This window comes from Magnolia sinica, chromosome 3 (genome assembly GCF_029962835.1).
Source record: "Magnolia sinica isolate HGM2019 chromosome 3, MsV1, whole genome shotgun sequence".
Classification (NCBI taxonomy): Eukaryota; Viridiplantae; Streptophyta; class Magnoliopsida; order Magnoliales; family Magnoliaceae; genus Magnolia; species Magnolia sinica.
In genome coordinates this window covers 61,138,455-61,165,163 of record NC_080575.1, presented here as the reverse complement: position 1 = coordinate 61,165,163, position 26,709 = coordinate 61,138,455, and positions in this window count along the sequence as shown.

Here is a 26,709-nt window from a genome sequence, read left to right as displayed (position 1 = left end):
AATGAAACGATGTTCAAGGGATTTACTGCACTCCTATGGTGAAGTGGGCGACCCACTAAAGATGCAATATTTTGCGAATGTCAGGGAATTTGGCCATTTCCCTGAACAGCTCTGTGGTGGTTTCTGAGACCAGTGGCAGTCTGCGGGAAGGAGATAAATGCAATAATTCCTCACTGGTCGTTACAAACTCGTCAAAGAAATGACCAGTTATGAGAAGGCCCTGCTATTTTATGCAGATCCATAGAGATATGCTAACCACGCTTACCAGTAGATGGAAGGAGTTGGTGGTCGAGCACCAATATTTTAAAAAGCCCTTCAAGATCATCATATCTTTGTAAAAATATTCAGAAGTGACTTCAATAGCAGTATAAAGGTCGATTGCGATCATGGTTGTAGCATGTTTCTTCAAAATCACCTTGGCCCAATCGGAATAGTAGACGCGAGAAGATAGAAAATCGCGAGTGTGAAATTCTTCATTATTGCACAAGGAGTTACAATCACGGAAGCGTTGTTGTAACGTCTCGTAAAAATGCGTGGGGTATAAAGTATGGGGATTGTAATATGGCATGAGGAATCGCATGAGGTGGATGTCGCCTATCTTCTGTCTCGATCCTCTTCCTGACAGGATGCCCTTAAGAATTCTTGGTTCTTTATTTGCCCAGTTTGCAGTAAACACGAGCCTACTATGAACCATTTGATCGCGCATGCAATAAATCTCTTCCGCTAAAAAATCACTTTCTCTTCTCTTTCTTTCTCTTTCCTATTTGGATCTCTATACTTTTATAACATCTCATTGACTGATTTTTTTGTCATCCAACAGATGCCCCCTTGATCCAATTGCTCGGTTGGGCCTCATTCCATTTAGAGAAGACACTCTGTCCCCTTCTCTTTCGTAGAAGAGGTGCTTAAAGAATAAAGGGAAAGAACTTCAAGAGAAGATAAAAGAGCAAAACAAAAAGTGACTTCAAAACTCCTGGGATAGTGTAAGGATCAAGTAAGATGTCATCAAATGTAACATCCTTTTCAGAGATGAGATGATTATCATTCCATTGAACATTCACCGCTGCCAATCCATCGTGGGAAGTGAACCCAATGATTAAATGGTTCAAAATAGGCTCATGTTTACTATAAACTGGGTGAATAAAGAACCAAGAATTCTCGAGGGCATCCTGTCAGGAAAAGGATCGAGACAGAAGATAGGCGACATCCACCTCATGCGATTCCTCGTGTCATATTACAAACCCCATACCTTATACCCCATGCATTTTTACGGTACGTTACAACAACGCTTCTGTGATTGCAACTCCTTGTGGAATAATGAAGAATTTCGCACTCACGGTTTTCTATCTTCTCACGTCTACCATTTCAATTGAGCCAAGGCAATTTTGAAGAAACATGTTACAACCATGATCGCAATCGACCTTTATTACGCTATTAAAATCATTTCTGAATTTTTTTACAAAGATACGATGATCCTGAAGGGCTTTTTGAAATATTGGTGCTCGACCACCAACTCCTTCCATCTACTGGTAAGCGAGGTTGGCATAGCTCTATGGGATCTGCATAGAATAGCAGGGCCTTCTCATAACTGGTTGTTTCTTCGATGAGTTTGTATCGACCAATGAGGAATTCTCACATTTATCTCCTTCTCGTAGACTGCCACTGGTCTCAAAAACCACCGTAGAGTTGTTCAGGGAAATGGCTAAATTCCCTGACATTCGCGAAATATCGTATCTTCAGTGGGTCGCCCACTTCACCAGAGGAGTGCTGCAAATCCCTTGAAAATCGTTTCATTACTTTCTCATCATTTCCTTCTAATATTCCTTTATGATAAACTTTATCATATTTACTGTCCTTCTCATAGCTTTAGGAATAGCTAGTCTCAGGATATGGTGAACTTGTGCCAGAAGATAAGGGTCCCCGCTGAATATAGCTCTTACGGTGAGCTGTTAATTTTCTTAGCATACTGACTCAGCCTAGTCATTCTCTCAAGTTCAAAGTGGGCAGATGCAGTCACACCCACGGTATTCATGGCTGTTGGGGCCATGGCAGAAGGCCGAAGATACTCTCTAGATCTGCCAGTCCTTTGCTCTCTTTACAGCGCCTTTGGAGATGTAGTGACCCATTGCAAGAGTCCAACAATTGGGGCATCTTCTGCATACACACCGTGGCATTATTTGTCGGGATATCTAGGCGTATACTTCCCATGGACTTTTTATGATCCAGAGAAGATGTATATCAACCTTTCACATCTTCCTCTCTGGCATTACCAGAAAAGGGCAATGGTCAAGAAGCCCTATGACCGGATAATCAAAAAGATCGCAACAACAGAAGTCAATGAATTTTTCCAATTCTCATTCCCACGGTATGCTAAAGATGTGGATATGATAGATAACAATTCTCTTTCTTCAAGTGAACGGGCATTTTATATTTCCATCAGATCAAGCAGTCTCCCGTTGAGGGAAGGAAATGAGTTTTGGCGGGAACCTTACTATCCAAGCATATTTGCTCGTCAGTTTGGTTACGATCAGACGATACATGAGGATTGTTATAATGTGACACGTAAAATGAGAAGTTATGGTATTGGTCCTTATAATTGGGCATTGAGCTGGAAGCAACCGTTGGCTAGTCACATTGGCTCCCGCTTCGTGATACTTGGCTATAATCATTCAGTCCGTTCTTCATATAGTTGGATGAGATGGTGGGCACACCAATTTTATCTGGTTCATCATTGTCACTCTGTTTGTCATTCAGTATGGGTTCCTTCTCCGAAGCTAAGGAATCATAGGCCTAAACAAGGAATTGGATTTACGGTGGAAAGAGATCATGCCCCAGCCCCAGGTCAGATTTGTTTGAAGATCTCATTAGAAGAGCCTATTCGGAAACGAAGCCGACAAATACTCTGGAAGGTTGGATTGCTCATGGAGTTCCCTTGGATTTCTTAAAATCATCCAAAGGACATCCCGTTGAAGCCGTTGCTGATATTCCAACGGAAGTTTCTCCAATGCTAGTTGCCGCTCTATATATTCACTCGAGAGACGAGAGAATGTATAAAGCAGAATCACCCCTTCAGCTACATTACTTGCATCAATCAGCTTGTCAATGTTTCTCCCCTCCAATGATTCGATCTCGGCCGCGATCTCAAATTCCTTTGACACAGCAGAGTCAGGAGGGCATTCCTTGGATCCCAACAGCCGCAAAAGAACAAGGACTGACCGGCAGGGTGAGTCCTTCGAAGAAAGGCAAAGAAGTAATCATTGAAGAGTCAGAATTGGAAATTTCATCGTTAGGAGAAGAAGAAGGAGCATTGTCTTCCGGTAGTAATTCTTCTACTGAAAGTGATACTCCCACTATTAACGATTCTAAGGAAAAAGACGAGATAGATATTGGTGAAGAGGATGATATTGCTACCGAAGGCATTACGATTGATGAAGAGCCACAACTAGGCATTTTTATCCCTACAGCGATTCTAGCAGAAGATGAAGAAGAGTCCTTAGACTATGGGGAGTTCTGTTATTCACCAGGAGAGAATATGTGTATATCATTCAGTGATAATTAATCACCTCTCACACGTGAGTTGTTTTCCGCTCCAGTAGCCAATGCTTTGCATGCTTCAGATATTCTTGCTACTGCCACGGAAACAAGTCAGGATCCAGTAGATATTCCTTCTGCCGGAATGAGGTCCAGCCAAGCAACTGGAACATCTCTCGCTCCCCTGACTCGCCCAAGCTTGTGGCACACGAGATGATCCTTCTAACAGAGTTAGTTGACGTGGCGACTCCTACAGTTGTTGATTCCAGTATTGAAGTAAAGGCACCATGTTTTACAGATATGCTGGCAACTGCCCTCGGTTCTTCATCCTTTCCCACAAGGAGAAGGTCTTCAACAGTACCCACTTCCAGTATTGTCAGCGACCGCTTGTATATTCAAGGATCCAGAATAGTGGCCGATCCTGGATTCCACCTTAGGAGTACTGGACAATGCTTTAAGAATGACCAAAATCAACCTCTCTCCTTTATAAAATTCCTTGTCTTGTTTTTGTGCTTCACTTCATCAGTTAAACACAGATTGAAGTGTAGTTATTGCTCCGGAGGTACTAGACTGCCAGAAGGAATTGGTGTTACTTAAAGATAAGACTTCGAAACCCACAACAATGATCTCGGGCTAGAACAGATAGTGCAATTCTCTTCAGGAACAACTGAAAACTTTGAAGCGATCTTCAATAACCATCGATGAGCAAATAGCCAACCACAAGGAGCAGATACTTAATCTTGAAGCTCAGAAGCAGGAGGAGAAATTAGAGATGAGTAAGATTAAAGCAGTAATTAAAGAGAATGCCTAGATAACCGTTCTTAAAAAATCAGAGCTCTCGAAGAGAAGCAGTTTTAACTTCTTTGGAACAGGAGTTGGCTGATATCGCTGATCAAACCAGACTCATCATTAATTCTGGATTAGATAGTGCAACTGCTCAAATGCAGTTCAAAGAAGATTTGCAACGATATATGACTGCGTTAGGTGTTCATGAAGAATTGTAACATTTCATGCTTTTGATGTATATCGTCACTTATATATATATATATATATATATATATATATATATATATATATATATATGAAATTTTAGCATTACTTTACTTTTTGAATAATCTCTAAATATGGATGTTTTATAGTAGCAGATATTTGCATGTTTTATAATTACGGAGCATGGCATGACAAATATATACACGTGTGTTGAGTTTTCATGCATTTATTTAGCATTTTTATTGTATATTTCAACATGATGCGCAATCGGCAAGTATAATGCAGTGGTAGCATGCTTTTTGTTAGTATCCTTTATATAGCGTTTATTTTTTATTGGCGAAATTATTTCAGAGTTTAGTCAGTTCCTAAGGCACCACACACAGTTTAAGCTCTTAGGTAGTTAGAGCAAACACAGTTTAAGCTCGTAAGTAGTTGTAGCAAACACAATTTAAGCTCTTGAGTAGTTGGATTAGGGGGAATTATGCAAATGACCTCTGTAACTCTTTTGAGTTAACTGAACCACCGCTGCCAGTTAGTTCACAAGCCATGATCCATCAGAGGGGCCTAGTGAAGCTATGGAGTGGTGAACTTGGTAGGATTTATGCTCAAGGTTAGCCGCAATAACTCTTTAGAGTTCACGTTCCTTATATGAAGAAGAGTCTGATATCTCTTGGTGCACTCAAGGTGATTGTGTGTAGATTCACCGGTTTCAATAGTGTCCTTGAGTTTTTAAAAGGGGCACTCATAGTGATGAAAGCACAGAGGCACGAAAATCTTTACAGGTTGATTAGGAGCACTTCAATGGGTAAAGTTGCAGAGGTTGTTGTGGATTCCACATCTGCACGTATGTAACATGCACATCTGGGCCACATTGTGAGTGGGGCATGAAGGTACTTTCTAATCATTATTTAATTCGAAAATTTAAAAGTTTTGGTTTAAATATATGTGAGTATTGTATATTTAATAAACAGTCTAGGTTATCTTTTAAATGTGAAAAATATGTATGTAAGGGTGTGCTTGACTACGTGCTTTCTGATATATGGGGGCCGTCGCCCATGGTTTCCACTAAAGGGTCATCATGGTTTGTCATATTCATTGACGACTACTTTAGGAAAGTAAGAGTTTATTTTATGAAAAATAAATTTGATGTTTATACTAATTTCAAGCAATGGAAAGCGATTGTGGAAAAGCAATCAGGGTGAAAGGTGAAATTATTAAGGATAGATAACAGTGGATAATTTACTTCAATTGAATTTAATCAAAATTGCAAAGATGAAGGGATCATAAGGCACAATATAGTGCACCACTCGCTGAGCAAAACGGTGTGTAAGGTCCGTATCCTAGACTGTACTGTTCCATAGACTCTCACGATCATCCCCATTGAATTCCAGCAACCCGCGACCTATAATCGGCGTTTGCGGCGGACCCTAAGTCATATCTCATAGATCTAAGTCGGCTCGACCTGAGACTTGTACCCTTACGACCGCGCTGTCGCCACGTCTTACGCGCCGATGCGATACCTAGGTCAGGAGTTGTGGGTCCGCGCTTATTTCGAAGAAATGCCGCGCATTTGCACACCCAAGAGAATCTCTACAATCCATCAAATCAATCAATCAATGTACAAGTCAAGTACACATCCATCATCACCCATCCCTCTCTCAACCAAAGTTAACTCTCAAGTCAAGTACACACATCACTCACCCATCACACCCATCCCTCTCCCTTACAATCTCTCTCTCTCTCTCTCTCTCTCTCTCTCTCTCTCTCTCTCTCTCTTCCCTACCCATTTTCCAAGCAAGCAAAGAGGAGAGACCATCCAAGACATTCTCAATGAGAGAAGAGAGTCAAGTGTGGCCCACTTTCTACCCCCCAAAACTCTCATCTCAACCCTTCAACCTTCATCATCTACCATTAAAGAAGCTAAGGAGTTTAGCTTTCCATGGGTCCAAGAAGAAGAGTAAATGGTGGGCGTTTATAGGTTTAGATTGTGCTTTTTGTGATGGACCAACTGGGGACCATCGATTGATGGTGTGGATCCTATTTAGGACCCCATTTGATGTATGTTTTGTAACCTAGAGGGGCCCATAGTGGCGGGGTCCCTCCATCTCATCTCTCTCTCTCTCTATCTCTTTCCATGAATGATGGCCCACCTTGATGTATGATCTACGCCATCTAACCAAGTGGACCAAACCGGGCCCACATTGCAGCCACCTCGCTGCTCATTTAGGTAGCCCCTGTTTTGAAGGGAAACATAAACATCGGCTTGGTCCAACACATGTGGCCCACCCATGTGGGACCACGATGATGTATGTAATTTATTCACACCGTTGATGTATGTATCTAACATCTAGGCCTTCCAGGGCCTGGACGGTGCCCCTTTTCAAAAAAAATAAAAATAAAAATATATTATATTATATGTGGTGGGCCCCACATGGGACCCACCTGATATGGAAGCAGATTGGCTGGTGTAACTCACACCAGCTACATAGCTGATGCATGACGTCAACAAATTCTGTAGACCCCACGTTGATGTATGTATTACGTCCATACCATCCTGGACGGTGTAGATAGGCCACACGTGTGGGATCCACACCGTTCAGATGGCTGGATGGTGGGACCCACCTCTGATGCATTTTTATCAATGTCGTCTATCTGTTGGATGAGCAGCACAGCTACTAATTGACATCAATAGGTTCAGTGGGCCCTGTCATGAGGTATACGTTATATCCGGGCCTTCTGTCTAATGGGCCACACCATGATGTAGATGCCTCATCCTCACCGTCCACTGTCTGGGATGGTGGGACCCACCTCTGATGTATCTACTATCCATGCCGTCCATTTATGTGGACCGCACCATGATATATGTGTTTTATCTCCACCGTTTAGATTGCTGGATGGTGGGTTGCACCATGTTGCATGTGTTTTAACCAGCCATCCAGTCCACTAGCGCGGACCCCACCATGATATATGTGTTTTATCCTATGCCGTCTAGCGGCTGTGGGGCCCACGTGAAGTATGTATTTCATTCATACCATCTAGCAGCAATTTGAACGCTACTAGACAGCGATGATTAAATGCCCACCGTTAAAATCTTCTGGGCTCCATTGTAATGTTTGTGGAGAGGCCCACCAACTGGCCCATTTTTCTGAATAGCCCATATTCAGGAGGGACCCACTGTGATGTGTGTTTTACCCAGGCCATCCATCCGTGGGCCGTCCTTTGTAATGCTCAGTAGGCCCATGTAATGACGACCCATTGCGATGTATATGAGGCCCATATGATGAGGCCTGATGTGTTATATTTGAGGCCCATTTTGTGAGGCCCCATGTGATGTATTTGAGGCCCATTTAGTAAGGCCCGATGTGATGTGATGAGGCCCATATGATGAGGCCCGATGTGTTGTATATGAGGCCCATGAGTAAGGCCCAATGTGATGTATATGTGGCCCATTGATGAGGCCCAATGTGATGTATTTGTGGCCCATTTGGAATGTGCAAGGCCCACCTTAATGTAATGTATTTATGGCCCATTATGAGGAGGCCCAGTGTGATGTATGTGAAGCCTATGTGATGAGGCCCATTGTAATGCATTTGAGGGCCAGGCGATGGGGCCCATTGTGATGTATATTAGGCCCATGTGAGCGGCCCATTATGATGTATATAAAGTCCATGTGAGCGGCCCATTGTGATGTATATTAGGCCATTGTGAGCGGCTCATTGTGATGTATATTAGACCCGTATGAGCAACCCATTGAGATGTGTATTAAGCCCATGAGATGTGGCCCATTGCGATGTTTAAGGCCCATGTGATGCGGCCCATTGTGATGTATATGAGGCCCATGCGATGTAGCCCACTTGATGTATATGAGGCCCATGTAATGCGGCCTATTGTGATATGTGAGGCCCATTATGTTGTATGTAGGCCCTTGTGTGAGGCCGTGGGCCCCACTATATGTTTGGCCTTATGACGACCACTCCTTAGGAGCAATGTTGGTTGAATGTCCACATTGATGGGCAATGATGGTTAAATTTCCACATTGTAACCTTCCCTTAGGCCTCATTAGGCCCATTCTTGATATGATTAGGTCGTTTAGGCCCATCCTTGATATGAGGAGAGTACATCATCATCATATAACATGCTTAGTATAGATCCACGATCCATGCCCATGTGCATCATATGTATGCTTGATATGAGGAGTGATTGATCATAGCACATGTCATTGGGTGGATTATTATGAGACTCCCTGAGAGACGAAGTTGCCTCACATGAGCGCGCAGTATGTGCAGGTTTGATGCATGACTGGATGGTATGACTCATACATCTCGCATTTTGTGATATGACCACCGTACGCCCTAGTGACATCAGGGTTGTGACCTCCACAGGCATGTTGTGGATGGCCAGATGGGACACCGAAAATGTTTGGTTTGAGCATCTGGGCATGTTGGATGTCCCTGGGTGAAAGTCCCCAAACCTCGGTGGCTAGGAGATGCTCCAATGTCTAAACTGAGTGGATTTACATGAGCGCCCAAGTGCCAAATACCAGTAAGTCACGTCTCCCATTGTGTCGTGGTCGGTTGGAAGGGTGTGTGGCCTTATCCTCCCGAGTGAGGGGGATGTAAGCTAGGATGAGTTTGACCAGCTCCTAAATAGGTCCGCTATCGATGAGCTGGGTAGGCATCGGTATACTGCTGGCAAGCGGGTAGTGAGGTCTTTTCCACTTGCATGGCTGTGTGGCTAGGGAGGCGGCAGCCAGTGTGGAGTATACTAGACCCCGGTGATGATCTCAGAGATGCACGGTACTAACATGTCGACTTACTGAGCAAGAGTTGTATACTCAACATTATACTCATTCATTCATTCATTCACTATCCACTCAGGCTAGTGGTGCACAACTAATTGTTATGTGTACCTTTGCAATGGCTAAAATTTCAGTTGGGGTGTGTGACCAACCTGAAATCAGGAGTTTACCACATTGAGTCTATCTATCTAAATTTAGGTATGGGACTGGTTTGGATAGAAGTCCCTTGTGATAAACTCCATAGCTTGCGACACTACGTACTATCATCCCTTGTGGGAGCATTTAATAGAGCAGACAACCAACACTCACTGCAGCTATGGGGACCTCCCAACGCACCTCATGACTTTAGAGAAATCAAAAGTAGCAGTAATAGAACTCCTCACTCAAGTTGGTAATCCAAGGAAGTCCCTCCATAATGTAGTATACCACCCTGAGCAGATGAGTCTGTGGTGGCGCCAAGAAGGAAGTCATGGCGAGATGCTCCCATAGCCAGATCTATAGACAGGATACAAGTTAGACATAGAAAGAAAAAACTGAAAATGAAAAGAGAGAAAAAACATACTTGAAGAAATGTGCAGCAGACCCATAGAGTGTGTGTATAACGGTGGAGGAGGTCGTGAGTTCTTGAAAAATCTTAGCCAAAACAATGGCAGTAATAGGTTTGCAGTAATTCAAAAGCCGCATGGCCTTAAACAAAGTTGACAATCGGGGGCATGACCACCCAGAAAAGAGGAGCTCAGCCAAAATACAAAAAAGTAACAGGTTCTGGTAGAAGCAGGCATGATGATCCCTAAATACCATGATAAGTCGAAAACTGATTGTATAGCATATCTAATGTGAACTTGAACCACCTTCGATGGGTCGAGCCATATGGAACCTAAAAAAGTATAACCAATCTTCAGTTTTTAGAGAGTGGAGTGTTGTATACTGTGCCTCGCGACACAGTGACAGCCCCTTCATATGCACCAACTCCTCCAATGATGGGTTGAGTTCCACTGTTGAATGTAAAAAGGTTCAACACCAGGACCCAACTGTACGTCACTGCATTCAACATCTCCCAGTCTAGCGGGACTTTGTGTAACCATAATACCTCGTTGAAATCACACTCGCATAAAACAACTATCTCCTTAATGGTCAAGTTGTTGATCTAATGATGGCAACGCTCTAAGCAAGTCGAATAAGATCGGAGGTGATAAGATCAAAGGGGCACGCTCTCCAACACATTCAACAATGAATCATCTACATGGGTGTGCCTCACATCGATAATCTTGAAATCTTCAACTGAGATCGTTAAGACCTCATTTTCGGCCAGAAGAAGCTCGAAATTGAAGTCAATCAGAGGGAAATCGATCATTCCCTGATGATGAGTCCATCGAGGCGGGCCCCATAAGATGTGTGATGAACCCAAAGAAAAATGGAGAGGAAAGGGACAAGAAAAGGGGACTATTATGGGTAAACACCGATTGACCAAGACAACCGGAATGAGAGAAAACACAAAGCACAAGGGAGGTAGGATAAGAGCTCAGCCCTGACAACTGAACACTACCCCCACTATCATCTTGAGCACCAGTCCCTAGCTATTACCTCGGCTCTAGTTGATGTCTTCTTTTTGCGACCAAAGAATGACCTTAAGTATCGACCTGACCTGCCTCAAAGAAAGGCTCTAACCATAATCGACAATTCAACCCGATCTGTAGGACCTTGGCCAATCCCACTTAGAGATCGACCTTAGCCATCTATTGTGACCTCCTTGGTAGCCGACCACTGAGAGCTCCTTCAAATACGAGGAGGATGAATCCCCTTGAGATCTTCACCAAAAATTATGCTGAGGATAACACCTTGGATTATGAGGATGATCTCTTGTGTGACATGCGATTGAATGACATATTCATTGTCATGTACATAACTAGCATTAAATGACTATAAATAAGAATGACACCTACGAAGAAAGGTAGGCACTAAAACCCTAATTTCTACTAGACCCAAATTCCCTGCTCTAACTTAAGCATCGGAGGGTCCCTTGTTAAAGCTAGGGTCTCCATTGTTATTTACTTTTGTAGGTATGTAGTGGTGTAGTGTGGACATTGTTAAAAATGCATCAACAGTTGGAGCCATCTGTGGGAACGACATTGAAGCCATTCCCAACTCTCATCTCGAAGTTGCTCTACAAATGGTGAATGACACTGGCCACTATTGCTACAACTACTCCTGTGCCAGATGAGCCCTAGCAGTCTACAGACCTTCAAAGACCACTCTCACAACACCAAGCTGATTTTCCCCTTGCGGCGCCTGTGCAGAGGTCCCGCAATCGGGGAGGCCAGCTTGTTTCCTTAGAGAACTAGCTCAGGCCTTAACTGGTAACATGAACCATATAATGCAATTACTGGAAAGGCAAAATCCTCCTCCCGACCATGAAGCAGAAGTAGGTGTGGCTACCAAGCAATCTCGACCTCCACGGGCTCCCCATGACTCACACGGACAATAGTCGGGAGAGAATAACCAGGCACCCACCCCACCACGAGAACTACCGCACTCGCCGACTCCGACTTATGCCACACGCTAGAGAAAATAAGGCATAAAAAGGCTCCCAATGTGATCACAGAGAGCGAGGTCCCCTGGGAGGCCGAACTTAGGGAGATATGGGGTCAGATTGACAACATCCAACAAGCATATAGAGCTCGGATCCTAACCTCAATTGAGGCTATGATGGAGGAAACAGAGCCACTATTCACTGATGAGATTTATGGCATCTCTACTTTTGCCAAGATTTTGGATGCCACAGATTACTCCTTGCTCTAGAATTGGAGATCCAGCCGAGCATATGGAGTCATTCAAGGCGTGGATGAAGCTGCATGGCACAACTAGTTCGGTGTGTGTTGTGCATTCTCTCTGGCCTTGCCCGGGGCAGTGCGAAAGTGTTATAGGCAACTGAAACTGAAGTCCATTAGCTCCTTTACGTAGCTCAGCAAAGCCTATATCACTTAGTTCATTGGTGGAAAAGATAGAAAGAAACCAATGACTCATCTCCTCACCATTACCCAAAGGGAAAATGAACTGTTGAAGGACTATATATCATTCGCTTCAATGAAGTAGTACAAGTGGAAGTTTATTCTAAGTAGATAGCCTTGGCCGCAATGATATCTGGTCTTAGGGAAGGTAAATTTTTATTTTCAATCAGCAAGAATCCTCCGACCACATTGGCTGATCTCCTTAACTGAGCACAAAAGTATGCCAACATGGAAGAGCTCTTTAGCTTGCGGAAAGCTACTCGATGTGCAGGGAGTTCAGCTAAGGACCGGAAGCATAAGGAGGAGAAACCGCCTACAATCATTAATAATAAGAGAAGGGACGATGACCTGGGTAGAGGTTAGTGCCCCAATCGATGACTAGAGAGTAGGTTATGTTCTTACACTCTTCTAAATGCCATACCTGAACAAATCTTGGAAGTTCGCGATAAGAGAATCCTGAAATGGCCGAACAGGATGAAACTCGATGCCGATAAATGTAATAAGTGAAAGTCTTGTCACTTTCACCGTGACCACGGCCATGCTACTGTCTATTGCGTTATATAATATATAAAAGAACTCGTATTAATTGAAGAAAGAAAAAAGATAGAAACTTACTTCAGAATCGACCCACGAATTTAAGTTGTATATGTTATTCAGTCATTGATGGATACATGTCTCCCTTGTAATTTTTAGTTATTTAGCTCATCTATCAGAGTTTTATTTGGATCCATGTATCCTTGAAGATGATCAATTCTAGGAGAAGAACGTGAAGCTGTGAAAGGAGAGGATACCCATTTCACAACGGGTGCATTGTGTTGGTGCCTCTGGACAGTCATAGCCGGTATAACAGCCAATATAACAAAGCCGGTTACATCCTTCTAACTTGTATCTTCCATAACTGTAGTTTAGCCAACACTATCATCCACTACAGTTTTGGTCGCAGCCATAGGGTGTCTTCCCTTGTCCTCCAAAATAGGCTCACCAACAGCCTCGTCGATATCTCTACTAGGCCGACCAACAACCTCATCGGTGGGTACGGGTAGCTTGGAATAAGCCACCTCTGTGAATAGTGGTGAAGTGTTGGTAGCCTGTATTAAAATTATATATTAGATATGAAATACATAATATCTTATTAAAGATCAAACAAAATGGAATTTGACATACCCTTTTTGTAAAAAAAAAAATCCTCCCTCAAGAGGTTAATCTCTGCACTTAATGAAGCATTCTCCTCCTTCAAATGTTTCATTTCCTCTTCTAAACTGTTATTACATTTCATCTCCTCTATCAATTGTTGGACTACTTTTCCAAGGAACTTAAATTAGTGGTCAAAATTCTTAATGGCGAATCTTATTTTCTTATTTTAATTAAAAACTTTTCTAACAAGTATTTCAAATTAGTCACAAAATTTAGCCTCAATTTTATTTCCATCACTCCCTTTCTTTCTTACTTCCTCATCTTCTTCTTGTCTCATTTCTCCTTCATCTCGCACGTCCTCTTTCTGCTTCAACTTCTTCTTGTCTAACTTATTCAGTTCATTTTTCATATTTTCTCTGACTTCTCGTCTCCAACTTCTTCTAGTAACATAATCTTTAAAAACTTTCTCCACGAACTCCTATGTCGTTTCTTGCACTCGCAAAGTCTTTTCCTTTTTACAGAACTCATCTTTTACAGATTTAACAACCCCAGTGTCTTCTTCTTGCATATGTGTAAGCTCTAGAGCAAGCACTAACTATATGAGCAATAGTGATTTAATATTAATAAACATAATGCATTCTTAGAATACAATAATAATGATTCACTCTTACCAGCACAATCTTGAAGATCCTTGAGATTAAAGGATATCGGCATACTCTGTAAGGATCCTAGTTGAGTATTTTAGGAATCCTTACGGGAAGTCTTCTTGCAGCACACCCCTATCACTCATAAACTTATGGAATCGTTCGTATGCCTATATCTGTTTAACCTTCGGTATCATGCATTAAACATCGGTCAAGATGTATATTGAATATATAATAGGTAAGAAACAATAAGTCTAACACAATCTCTGGACAACAATAACTTACCTATAAGGAAAACGTGCATCCACAGATGTTGTATGAATGGGGGTACTCACCATTCTAGCCCACACCACCAATTGCATTATTAAATCCCTCCTTCAAATATTCGTACCATACGCTGCCCCAGGGATAACAATTGAAATTATTTAAGTTACTGAACATCTCCATGTACTTATCTACATAAATATTCTTTTGTGGAGATGTAACTACTAGATTCTCCACACAAATCAAGAGTGTCAGCTTCACCGCATCCTCAAATTTTGTTTTTTCAAGTGAGCGAGAGATAAGCATCTTTTAGTTCATCCTTTGTCACACTTCCTTGTCTCAAGTATCTCTCTTTAATATCTTTTCTTTTCTTATATTTTATTATTTTATCTTCTTAACCCTCATTTGACCTAATAGGTCTAAACATAAGACTCATAATTAGGATAACGTTAAGCTCAGTAAATTTCAGTATGTTGCCCTGAACGTCGAAGATAAGGTCACCAAAATGTCTTTGCATTAGATAGTGCATGCCTTGACTGTGAGTCATCCACCTAGACAACAAAAAATCGAGTAGATGTCCAAAACAACTGTATTTAAACAACTCTTTTTTGGTAGGATTGTTGTTAAGATCTTCTAACATGTAATCCTGTAAGAACTTAATGGAACAATTTGTAAAGACTGCAACCTTCTCGTAGTCAAAGCAGGTTTTCCTTCTTACTAGGTTTCGACCTGCATTCCAATAGGTCGAGATTATTATCCAATAAGGGTATAAGGTGGTCATGCAATAGTGGAAGGGGTTGACAGTGGGACAGTAAGGGTCATGGTGGGAAGTTTCAAATATTCCGAGGGTAGTCCATTGTCAACTCATTCCACTATTACATGACCACCTTATACCCTTATTGGATAATAGTCTTGACCTATTGGAATGCATGTCAAAACCAACCAAGAAGGACCACCTATTTGGACTATGAGAAGGTTGCAGTCTCTCTAAAGTGTTCCATCAAGTTCTTGAAGGATTACATTTTAGAAGATATTAACAAAATTGTACTAGAAACACGTTGTTTAAGAACAATTTTTTTGGACATCTACTTGATTTTTAGATGTCTGGGTGGATTACTCATCGTCAAGTCATGCACTGTATAATGGGAAGTTGTTTTCATGATCAATTTCCTTGTATTTAATGCTTCTTCAAGATGACCAAGGTAATGGGAGTGGATTGAATCTCCTACAACTAATAGAAAGTTATTTTCCTAGGGGATTCAACTGATGGATACTCTAGCTAGAGTATTACGGAAACTATGGATATACCTATAAACTTGGTCTCAATGCTCTAGAGAAGGCATGAGATATGTTCTTCATAAATAAGAGCTTGGAATGCTTGTTAAAGTGAGGAATCACAATGAAGGGAACATGAATCTCATAAGAATAGAGTCTATAATGTTTGGTTAAGCTTGGGATGCATTAGAGTCTCTAAAATGCCTGAAACCATCATTTTCGTAAAGATCTAGATGTTATTTTTATAAGAAAAAGTCCCAACGAATCTTTAACGAGCTTGGAATGCTCTTTAAAGTGAAGAATCACAATGAAGAGAACATGAATCTCATAGGAATAGAGTCTAGAATGTTTGGTTAAGCTTAGGATGCATTAGAGTCTCTAAAACGCCTGAAACCATCATTTTCATAAAGATCTGGATGCTATTTTTATAAGAAAAAGTCCTAATGAATCTTTACTGGCTATATTTCGTTTTCACTGAGAAGTATTTTGATCGGATCGAAATATCTTCTGTCAGACCGAATTTTCTCTCAATCAAACCGAATAAGGACTAAAAGCTGCTGTACAGTTTTTACCATTTTTGGTCAAACCGAAGCTAACCTTTAGTCGCTCTCAGTTGGACCAAATTTAGGTTTGGTCAGACCAAATTAGGGCCAAGGCTTGCTGGAATGTTTTGGCCAATTTTGGTCGCAGCGAAGTTGCCATTCAGTCAGACCGAGTCCAACCGAACAATGGTCAGATTTTCCTATTTTGTTTTGTCCTGTAATGACCTAATTCGATCGGACCGAGACCACCTCCAGTCGGACCGAAGGTTGCTGATTTCAACTGTTTCTCTCAGCAGCACAAACCTTTAAATCTTAAAAAAAAAGAAAAGAAAGAAAGAGATAGGATATAGGTTCTTATGGCTTCAGGGATTATTAAAATGGGTTATCCTATTGGGTCCAAATCATCTGGAGGTTAAGGAGTTGTTTTGGGGTTAGGATCACCAAGGCCACCTGTTTACCTATTTTTGGGGTTAGGATCACTTTCCAAAGGCTCAACCGACTTTACGACATAATGACTCATGTGATTGACAAACTAGGGTACAAAAATGAGTACACTAACAATCTCCCCCTTTGTCAATTACGTGAAAAAATGTAACTTATACCATGTCATGGTTCATAACAATGGCATACCAAAACAACCAAAAAAAATAATTACATGTCAAAATAAAAATGATTTTCAATCTTGAAACACTAAGACATTTAATGTAGCAATGCTCCCCATAAAAGGCTTCCCCGATCAACCTAAAACACAACAAACAAACCCTACACAGGAGAACAAATGTTTTAGTGGGATTAATTTTTCTCCCCCTTTTTGTTAGTATTTAACAAAGGGTTAGTCCCATCCAGATATACCAATAGAAATCACATATGAACCACTCTATAAGTCAAAGATTTTCCAGTAAAAGCTTATACTAACAAGGGTTAGGGATGCATATTGACATTAAAGCATGGAGCAAGCAAATTAAGGTCATTCAAAGGATATACTAATGAAAACGGGAATGACCAAGGATAATCTATGTTGAAAACATGTGATTTGAAGTTCGTCAACTTTAAAGCTTAGATTACCCTAATACAAAATGAGGCATAATCCTCGGTTATTTCAATTATAAACAAAATGAGGCTAGAAATCCTCTGATTTTCATATATAATGCAAAATGAGGTTGTTTTATTAGATTTTCATACAAAATGCAAAATGAGGTTGTTTCATTAGATTTTGTAAGTGGGCTCAGTCGCATCTGCAGCCTCATACGGAAAGCCATCTTCTTCTTAATCAGGCATTTGAGAAGTGGAGTGAAGGTTCATCTTCTGAATGCTGTGAACGTTAAATTTTGGAGCAGATATAGATCCACCCTAAGGTTCATAGAACCCGCACTAAAGTGCTAATTTGCACAATAAACGCCTAAACAGTATCGCTGTAGAGTTTGACTCAAAGGCGGAGACTATTTGATCATATATCAGCGTGGACAAACACAATGTCACCCCTTTCCCAATGTTATAGAGGGTTTCCACCATGAATGGTGTGAGTTTAGTGTGATTACCGTATCGAGGATAAACGTTGGAAATGTAGATGAGATGGAGAATACAGTAGTCATGAGACATGTTGGTGGCCCGGAGTGCATTCTCATGACTCCAAGGCATATTTTTTCTATTACACAGGAATTTAGTCCAAACAACCCGTTTTGCTTTCGTAGACAAATTTAACTCAGCGGATTTTTCAAAACACAGTGGTACCCCTATGAGTGTTGATATGTGATATGGTGTAATCTTAACAACCCAACCTTGGTAGTTAACTTTAAAAACTAAGGAGTCCATTCCATCGGTTGTGTGCAATGCGAAAGAAAGGATCAGACCTAATTCTCATTTACGGGACCCCCAAATGATAGAATGGGGAGCCATCCATGACGAGAAAGAATGCCATGGACATTGAACCTTAAAGACATCCTAAATTCACACTCCTTTCACAAAAGATTTTCCTTTTTAAGAATCTGGTTGCAATAGGACTTGGTGGTGTTGCCCTGGATGAGTAGGGGTTTGAGGAGGATGGAGGTCTAGGGTTTTGTGAGGATGATCTTCCCCTCTTTGAAGCACATTCTTTCTGCCCAGTCTCAGAGATGGTGCTAATGTCATGCTTTTTCTTTGAACGCCCCTCCCTGGGAGATGATGCCTCCAGATTAACCATTTTAGAGAAGAATGAGGGTGGAATGGCAGGACCCAACAAGGGGAAAATGATCCTAAGAAGAAAATGAGTAATAATATTTGGGATTTGGAGAAGAGAACCAAGAAATACCTTGGATTTGGTTGATTTCAATCAGATAGCCCTCCAGCCAAAATTTGGAAAGAAGAAGGAAAAAAAAAAAAGATAGTGCAGAGTGAGATAGTGCAGTGAAGGGTCGTTTTCAATAACCTAGCGTGGCTCGATTTCCGTCAGACCAAAAACAAGTTTGGTTAGACCAAAATCCCTATTTACCAGTAAATTAGTATTTTGTACATTCAAAAAAGGAACAAAAAAAAAGAATATACATATATTCAAAAAGAATAATGAGTCTACAGATCCTCAAATATGGCAATTAAAGTAAGAAGGCCACTTAGTTAATTTTAAATCGCGCACACTCGAACAATTTTTAGAGAACTCCAAATCTATTTGCATCCAGTGGTTTTGTTAATATATCGGCAAGTTGTTGCTCGGTAGGCACATATTCCAACATAATAATGTTTTCTTCGACAAGTTCACGTATAAAGTGGTGTCAGATATTAATGTATTTTGTTCTAGAATGTTGGACTAGATTTTTTAAACATTCTAAGATCCTTACCGAAATGTTTTAACTCCAAAGTCACCATCATTGAAGAATATAGGAATATTGATGAAATGAAAGTGGAAGAACTTGTGGGTTCTCTACAGACTTTTGAACTACACTTCAAAGCTCCCACAAAATCTAAAAACAATAATCTCAAGGCCTCTAAAATCATAATTACAATAGAGGAAGAAGAAAGTGAAAATGAATATGTTGATGAGGTGATGGCTCTTTTTGTTAAACGGTTTAAGAGATTCTTCAATAAGAAGCGTGGAAATCCATACAACAACAAGGGAAAATAATCGGACAACAAATTTCAAATAGGCAAACCTTTTAGAAAGTTCAAAGAACCCCAATGTTATAACTGCTGGAAGTATGGTCATCTATTCAGTAAATGCCCCTCAAAGAAATCAAAAGGAAAGGCTATGGTAGACACATGGGATGACTCTGATGACTCCAATTCAGAAAGCAGTGAGTCTGAAAGTGATGGAGACCAAAAGTCATTAAAAATACTCATGGCTTCCACCACTACAGTCATCCACAATCTAAAGTACAATGAGGAGATAGATGAGCAACAGACCAAAGAGACACCCTCCTTGGATAATGAGAGGGAAGAAGAAAAAGAAAGAATACATGATGCTTATGATCAACTCTACACCATAACATTAGTGTCCTAAAAAAAAACTTGGCATTGCTAAAAACAAAAACAAACAATTACAAAAAGACATGGATGAAACACTAGAGATAAATACTCATTTGATTAATGATCTTCAACAATATCATGTCAATAGTGACAAGCTTGAAAGGACAACAACATGTCATATTTCAAAAATAAAAGAATCAAACAAACACATTAATCATTTAGAATCTAAAAATGACAAACTGAAATCAGAAAACTCACACCTAATATCAGAAAATAATAAACTGAAAATAGATGTAAAGAAATCAAAACATTCAGTTGAACATAGTCATAAGTTTTCCCAAAGTAATGAAAAACTTCTAGGGATGGTAAGAAACAGTAGGGATAAGAGAGGCCTAGGTTATGAATCAAGCAAATCAAGCCCCTCTCTTGCACCTTCTCTAACTAAGAAACTTATTGCTTTTGGAAGCAATACAAGAAACACTCCCATCTGTCATGCATGTGGAGATTTATGACATTACAAATTTGAATGTTTTGCTTTTCGACTATCTGTAACATCCCATATTTCACAGCCAGAATTTATACTTGTGCCCAAGAAAATCAGGTGTTAAAAATGTATAAACTGGATGCTCTAAAATCGCACCCTATTTTTTTATTTGGTTTACATCCAGATACATTCATGAAGGTAACATTCACAAGAATAAAATCAACTGTATTGATTATATTTCATTAGAGTAAAAAGAATAATCAAAGGCCTTCCCAAGGGAAGCTTATTACATTCATCAAATTCGCAGTGGAAGTATAAAACTAAATAAATAAATTGTCTTCATATTCTTCTGGTGTAGTCTTCTATAGAAAGCTGGTCTTCTAAGTCTTCAGTTTTTACGTCACCTACAACATCTATATGGTTGGGAGAGGGTCAATGCCCTACTCATAGTGATGGTTTTCCATTAAGATTAACAGCAATTCAAGAGATTTATAAAAGTGATGTGAATGTTTTGATACGTCAAGTACTCCACACTACAAGAGGTATCAATGTGCAATCAATCTATATGAGATGCATGCCTAGCAAATTATATGCGGTGTATCACACTTAGCGATCGCCACAGTATGGAATACGATTGCAATCATCTGACTCGCCCCGCATCTCATACTACAGAGATTCCTCGGCGTGTCCCATGTTTAACATGGTTTTATGCAGTTATCCCAAGACAAACATAACACATGGCTGGAAGAATTACGTGACATGATTTGTTCATGGAGCAACTATTTGTGACATCCAATCCCAGAAGTTATGTAACACGCATTGCGGATTACTTACATCAATTCGTGCACCACTACCCATGAAATATGGATTTACGTGTCACCCCAAGGGTCGCTACCGAAAAAGCATTATGTCTACAATATTTAATCAATTGCTAGAGGAGGGATTCCCAACATAGTACTTGCACCAAGAGAGAATTCCTTTATCCATGGAAGGTTAAGAATATCAAGACACCTACCAAGCCCTTGAGGAAAAGGGGCGAGTGACAATAAGCAACTCGAATAAGAGGCGAGTGATGAAGGTCAACTCGAATATAAGGAGAGAGGTTAGAGCCAACTCAATAAATAGAAGAGCGGCAACGGCCGAATCTTTAATAAGGGTGGCAACGACCAACTCCATAATTAGAAGAGCAACCACTGTCGATTCTTGGTAATGGAGAGTGGCAGAGCCAAATCAATGGTAAGGTAAGAGCAAGGCTTGTATCCATAGCCTCCCGTGAATCCAGGAAAGCCTCTTACAATGCATATCATGTAAAAAATCTCAAAAGGGCCAATAATTGATGGTGAAACATATAATGGTATGGAAGATTCAAAGTGATATGTAAAAGGCCAGATAAAATACATGTAAAGGCAAGATCAAATTCATGAAAGCATGAAAAGTCATGATAAAATTATCAACTTAAATTAGCGTAAACCTAACGGATAAAACCCTCACCTCTGGTGTTGTTCCTTCCTCAAACGTGGGTATGTGTTTAAAGGATTAGGCCTTTAATCTAGTATTTAAGAATTAGATGTAATTTAAACTAGTTAGCCTTCTTGGCTTGATTTCCAGATCGAAGCATTGAGAGAGGAAGGAGAAAAAGAAGTATAAAAGGAAGAAGTTGGCCATGGCCTACCTGATATCTCAACTCACTTTTAAGGGAGTTGTTTGACATTGGTTTTTCTCCTTGCCACGAATTTCTCTGCTTCTTCTTCTTCTTCTTCTTCTTCTTCTTCTTCTTCTCTCTCTCTCTCTCTATCTCTCTCTCTCTCTCTCTCTCGTTCTTCCTTTCTTTCTCTCTCCTTTTTCCTTTCTTTTCTTTCTTCATTCCTTTTCTTTCTTTCCTTCCTTCTTTTCTTTTCCTTTCTTTTCTTTCTTCCTCTTCTCTCCTTACTGGGTATCTGCAAGCTTGGACGAACAAATCCTTCTCACCTTGCTCTAGGAATTCCTCTCTCCCTCTCATGCTTCTTTCTCTCTTCCCTTCGTTATTTCCTCCCGACGGTGGGGTAGGGCCTTTTTATAGACATGAAGGCGGCCAATATTCCCCTGCGTAGAAACTTCACCAACCTTCTAATGTAACAGAACTGCATAGAGCTTACGCAGTCCTTGTTTCTGTGAATCCACCATCGGAACAGCGAGATGGTCCGCTGTTCTGTTTCCGAACGTGTCTGCCAACGTGGAAGGGATCGGGTCCCTCCCTTCTGTGGACTGGATGGTCCGGATCGGGGCCAAGATCAAAGGCCCAGTCGTCTTTCATGCGGAAAGTTGAGGTGTGTGTCCGACCTTATCACTACTTGTTGTGTTGTGAACTGTAACCGGTTTGGTTCTCCGTTAGACTTTGGTGGGGGCCACTTTTAGCAGTCTTTTGGAAGATCCTCACCGTTCATCTGCTTTGAGTATGTGGCTGGGCTATGGGTCAAGATATGGGGTGGATCCAGGCCCTAGGTGGGCCACAAGTTGTAAGGACGTGGGAGAGGAGGTTTAACGTAAAACCTCTGTATGTTTTTCAAAGAGATGTGTTTCCTCCTATTTTAGTTCCATACGTAGAGACATAGTTGGCAGTAAAATCAGGTGGGTCCCACCCCGATGTTATTGTGAAAGTCCATTCCGTTCATTAGTTGGGTCGGGTCATGTTAAAGCACGACACCAAATTTGAAGTTGTTCTGAGTTTTAGGTGGGCCACACCTTCAAGAAGTGTGTGAATTACTCACATCGTTCAAACCTCATGCTGTCTCTGTGAGAATTTGTAATTCCACATGAATTAATTTATTTTGTGTGGATTGAATTATACTATTTTTAGTCGCACGATCTGCTCTGTTCATTGTGTCGAACACACCCTGTTAGGATAAGGGTCTGAAAATAAAATAGATCCGTTGATCGGGTGGGCCGCGTGGTATGATTTAGCTTCAACGGTGGTATTTAATGACATTAAATATTTACAATCTTCCCATCCATTTCTCAACCACCTTCCGACGTCCATTACGTTGAAGTACACCACCCGAATTTCTTGAAATTTGGCGGGCATTCATCATTTTTCGTGTTCTTTTCATTGGTCTAGTTTGAGCCTTGATCGCTTACAGATGACCATGATGCCTTTTTAATTAAATATACTGCCCTAATTTCTAAAATAATGCTTTCATACATTTAATGGAGAAGTTAACCAGTATTTTCGACATATGACCTAAGATCTTTGTTATGAATGGATTACCCTAATATTCGGATGGCCCGTTTGGAGGATCCACATATGATGGAGGGTCAAATGACGTGCTAAAAATAGGGAGACTGGATGGTTGGTATTCTAGTCATGTATCTAGGTGATTGTACTGTCAGTTTTGCAAATGGACGAACATAAGATGGTTTTCTGGAGTGATTAGGGGTAGGACATGTATATAATTAGATTCAAGTGACTTTTTCAAATATCTAAATTCCTCAGATTGTAATTTTAATGGTGGGTTAAGCATATTCATATGGTGTGAACAAGATGGACGGGTCAGAATCTTGATTTGATAAGTGTATGAACGAATGCAAAGGTCAAGTGGCTAATTTACTACGATCTAAGGGCTGAAATTCGACATGTATGGTTAATTTATGATAATTAGGCCTGGTATAAAATTTTACATGAAACGGATTGTGGAAACCATGTGATCTACAATTCAGGGGTCTAGGTCAATGGCATTTTTGTAATTATTGTTGATCTATGAGTTTTGAAAAATCAATGGCCCCACATGGTTATAGGCACGTTTCTAAGAAATACTTACAAAATAATGTATATCTAAATTATTACGAATAGGGAGTTATTCGTCGTGTCATTCATGGAAAAGTATTTACGTCAAATCACGTGATGGATGGTCTTGTCTTGAAATCAACTATAAGATAGTTAATCTATTGAGTGGAGGTAATTCCCATTGGTTAGGTTTTTGTCAGGGCGATGATGTAAGGCTAGGATAGTTGGATTGGTATCGTACACGTGTACCTACTAAGTAAATTTCTTGGTAACGCTCAAGAACTTTCAATACTCGGGTATTGAAAGTTTGGGGCGTTACGCTATCCCACTCCACTTCTGGGTTAAATTATACAGGTAAATTCAAACCAATTGGAAAAATAGTGCAGAAGTCAGAGAGTTCTTATAAGTACACAACAAATGAAGGAATGAAATATCTCACTCCACCTAAGATGACTAAAAAGATGGAGGAGCTGCTAAATCAAGTAGCTCAACTAAATTGAAAAACCAAAGAATTGATGAAATAAAGGAATTTGGCTTAGTTGCTCAAGAAATCCAAACCAACCATGTGTAAATAGCCTCAAGGAGAAAATAAAGCATCATCTCCAAAGAGGATGGTCACCAAATAGGTGATGAAAAATAAGAACAACTTCCTTGTAATTCATATCGCCCTTAAAGGAGGCAATAGTTCTAAATGGTATCTGGATAGCGGTTGCTCTAGACATATGACAGGTGACCAGACCCATTTATGCAATTATTTAGAATTTGATGGTGGGTCGGTTACATTTGGAGATGGGAGCTCCGCAAAGATAATTGGGTGAGGAACAATAGTTGGACCTAACTTTCCCAAGATTGAAGATGTTCTTTGCATAGAGGGACTAAAACACAATCTCCTTAGTATTTTTTAGATTTGCGACAAAGAACACATAATCACATTCTCCAAAGATATGTGCAAGATCTCAAACCTTATAGAAAAATTGATTATGAAAGGTCTTCGCACAAGTGATAACTGCTAGGTAATTGAAAGTAGTGGAGAGAATGTTCTATCTACAAGATGCCACATGGCTCTAAAAAATAAGTTTAAGCTATGGCACCAAAGAATCAAGTATGCACACTATCGAAAATTGGCTAAACTAAGATCCAAAAATTTGGTGATAGGAACTTAATCGAAATTTGACATAATGAAAGCTCTAGATCTTTAAACTCAAGGAACTTAATCCAAATAAATAAGCAACTTAGCTCTGATACGACTTGAAAGAGGCGAGCTAACAGACCTAGAGGGGCAATGAATAGGACTATTCCAAATAAAATCCAAAGTACATAAACAATAAAAAAATCAGAATAAATCACTGATCTCAATAGCAGTAGTATTGAGAAGTTGATTCAAACTTTGTTCACAGGACAACCTTACACTAAAAATAGAGTTTTAGGTAGGACAACCTGATTTCATGTACGTTGTACGGATCAAGATCACAAACTAAGCAAGAGATAAGAGAGAGTTATCTATTACAAGCATTCACCACATATGCAAAAACTTAAACCATTCACCATAAACACCAGAAGTTATAATGGTTCGGTGTATACACCAACTATTCGCAAACAGTCACACCTACTCCACCCCCAATAATCACATCCCACGTGATATTGGTGTTCACTAATAATCAAGGTTTTCATAGGTTCACTTTAAGACCTATACAGTTGTGTTTTTAGATGGGCTATCACAAACAAAACCCCATGCTGAGATTCTCTGGCTATGTCAGTCAAAACCAATATAAGAGATTTTCTAGATATCTCAAGGAAACCAAAAACAAAAGTACAGAATGATACTTATCTTCTTCTTTGAAGATGTTCTTGATGTAGCCCATAGAACCGCTTCATTTGATGAAGAACATTCAATGTCCAGTAATACAATCAAGGGTTCTAGGTTATAAATTGATTTTAAATTAATTCAAACCTCAAGCTACTTGTTTGAATCCTTTAGATCGCAAAAAGAAGAGTGATTACTCTCTTTTCTAAAAATTAAGATTCATAAATCAGAGATCAAAAAATCAAAACAAAAGCTATAAACATAAATATAAAAGACCGTGCAATAGCATGATGATAGTGGGGAATTCTCTCTTTCTAAATGGAGGCTTTTCTTAGCTTGGATTTGTAATTTTGGAATGAGACAAGGCCTCTATTTATAGACTGAAATTCTGTTGCTTCGACTCATCTAAGGTCTCCTTCGAGTCGTCTAAGATCCAACCAAATTTCAAATTTTGGGCACGATCGGATAAAACTGTTCATCGACTGGTTAAAGACCCTACTCGACTGGTTGAGGGCCCTGTTCGACTAGTCGAGCACTGCCTTCAACTATTTGAGGGTGCTAAAAATTATTCGCTGGACTTCAAGTCAAACACCCTTCGACTGGTCGAAGGTGTTTCTTCTACTGGTAGAGAAGCCTGCTCGACTGGTCGAGAAACCACCAAAAATATCCATTTTTTGAGTTTGAATCTTGGACTGGTCGAACTAAAGCTTAGACTAGTCGAACCAAGGCTTAGACTAGTCGAACTAAAGCCTAACCAAAGTATAAAAACCCGTATAAGTTTAGCATTTGAAAGCACCTAAGTCTAAGGTCTTTCTAATGTCATTTATACCTGAGAAAACTAGACATTGCAAGTGTATAGCTTGAATCTTCTACTTGAAGGTGAAGCTTGATCTTCTACTAGAAAAGTAGTAGAACTTGAATATGCTTTAGCTTGAAGTATCCATGACTTGAAGTAGTTCTTGCAATATCCAATCTTCAAGGTATGTTCTTAAAGGTGAACTTTCCATCTTTCTTAAAGGTGAACTTTCCATCTTTCTTGA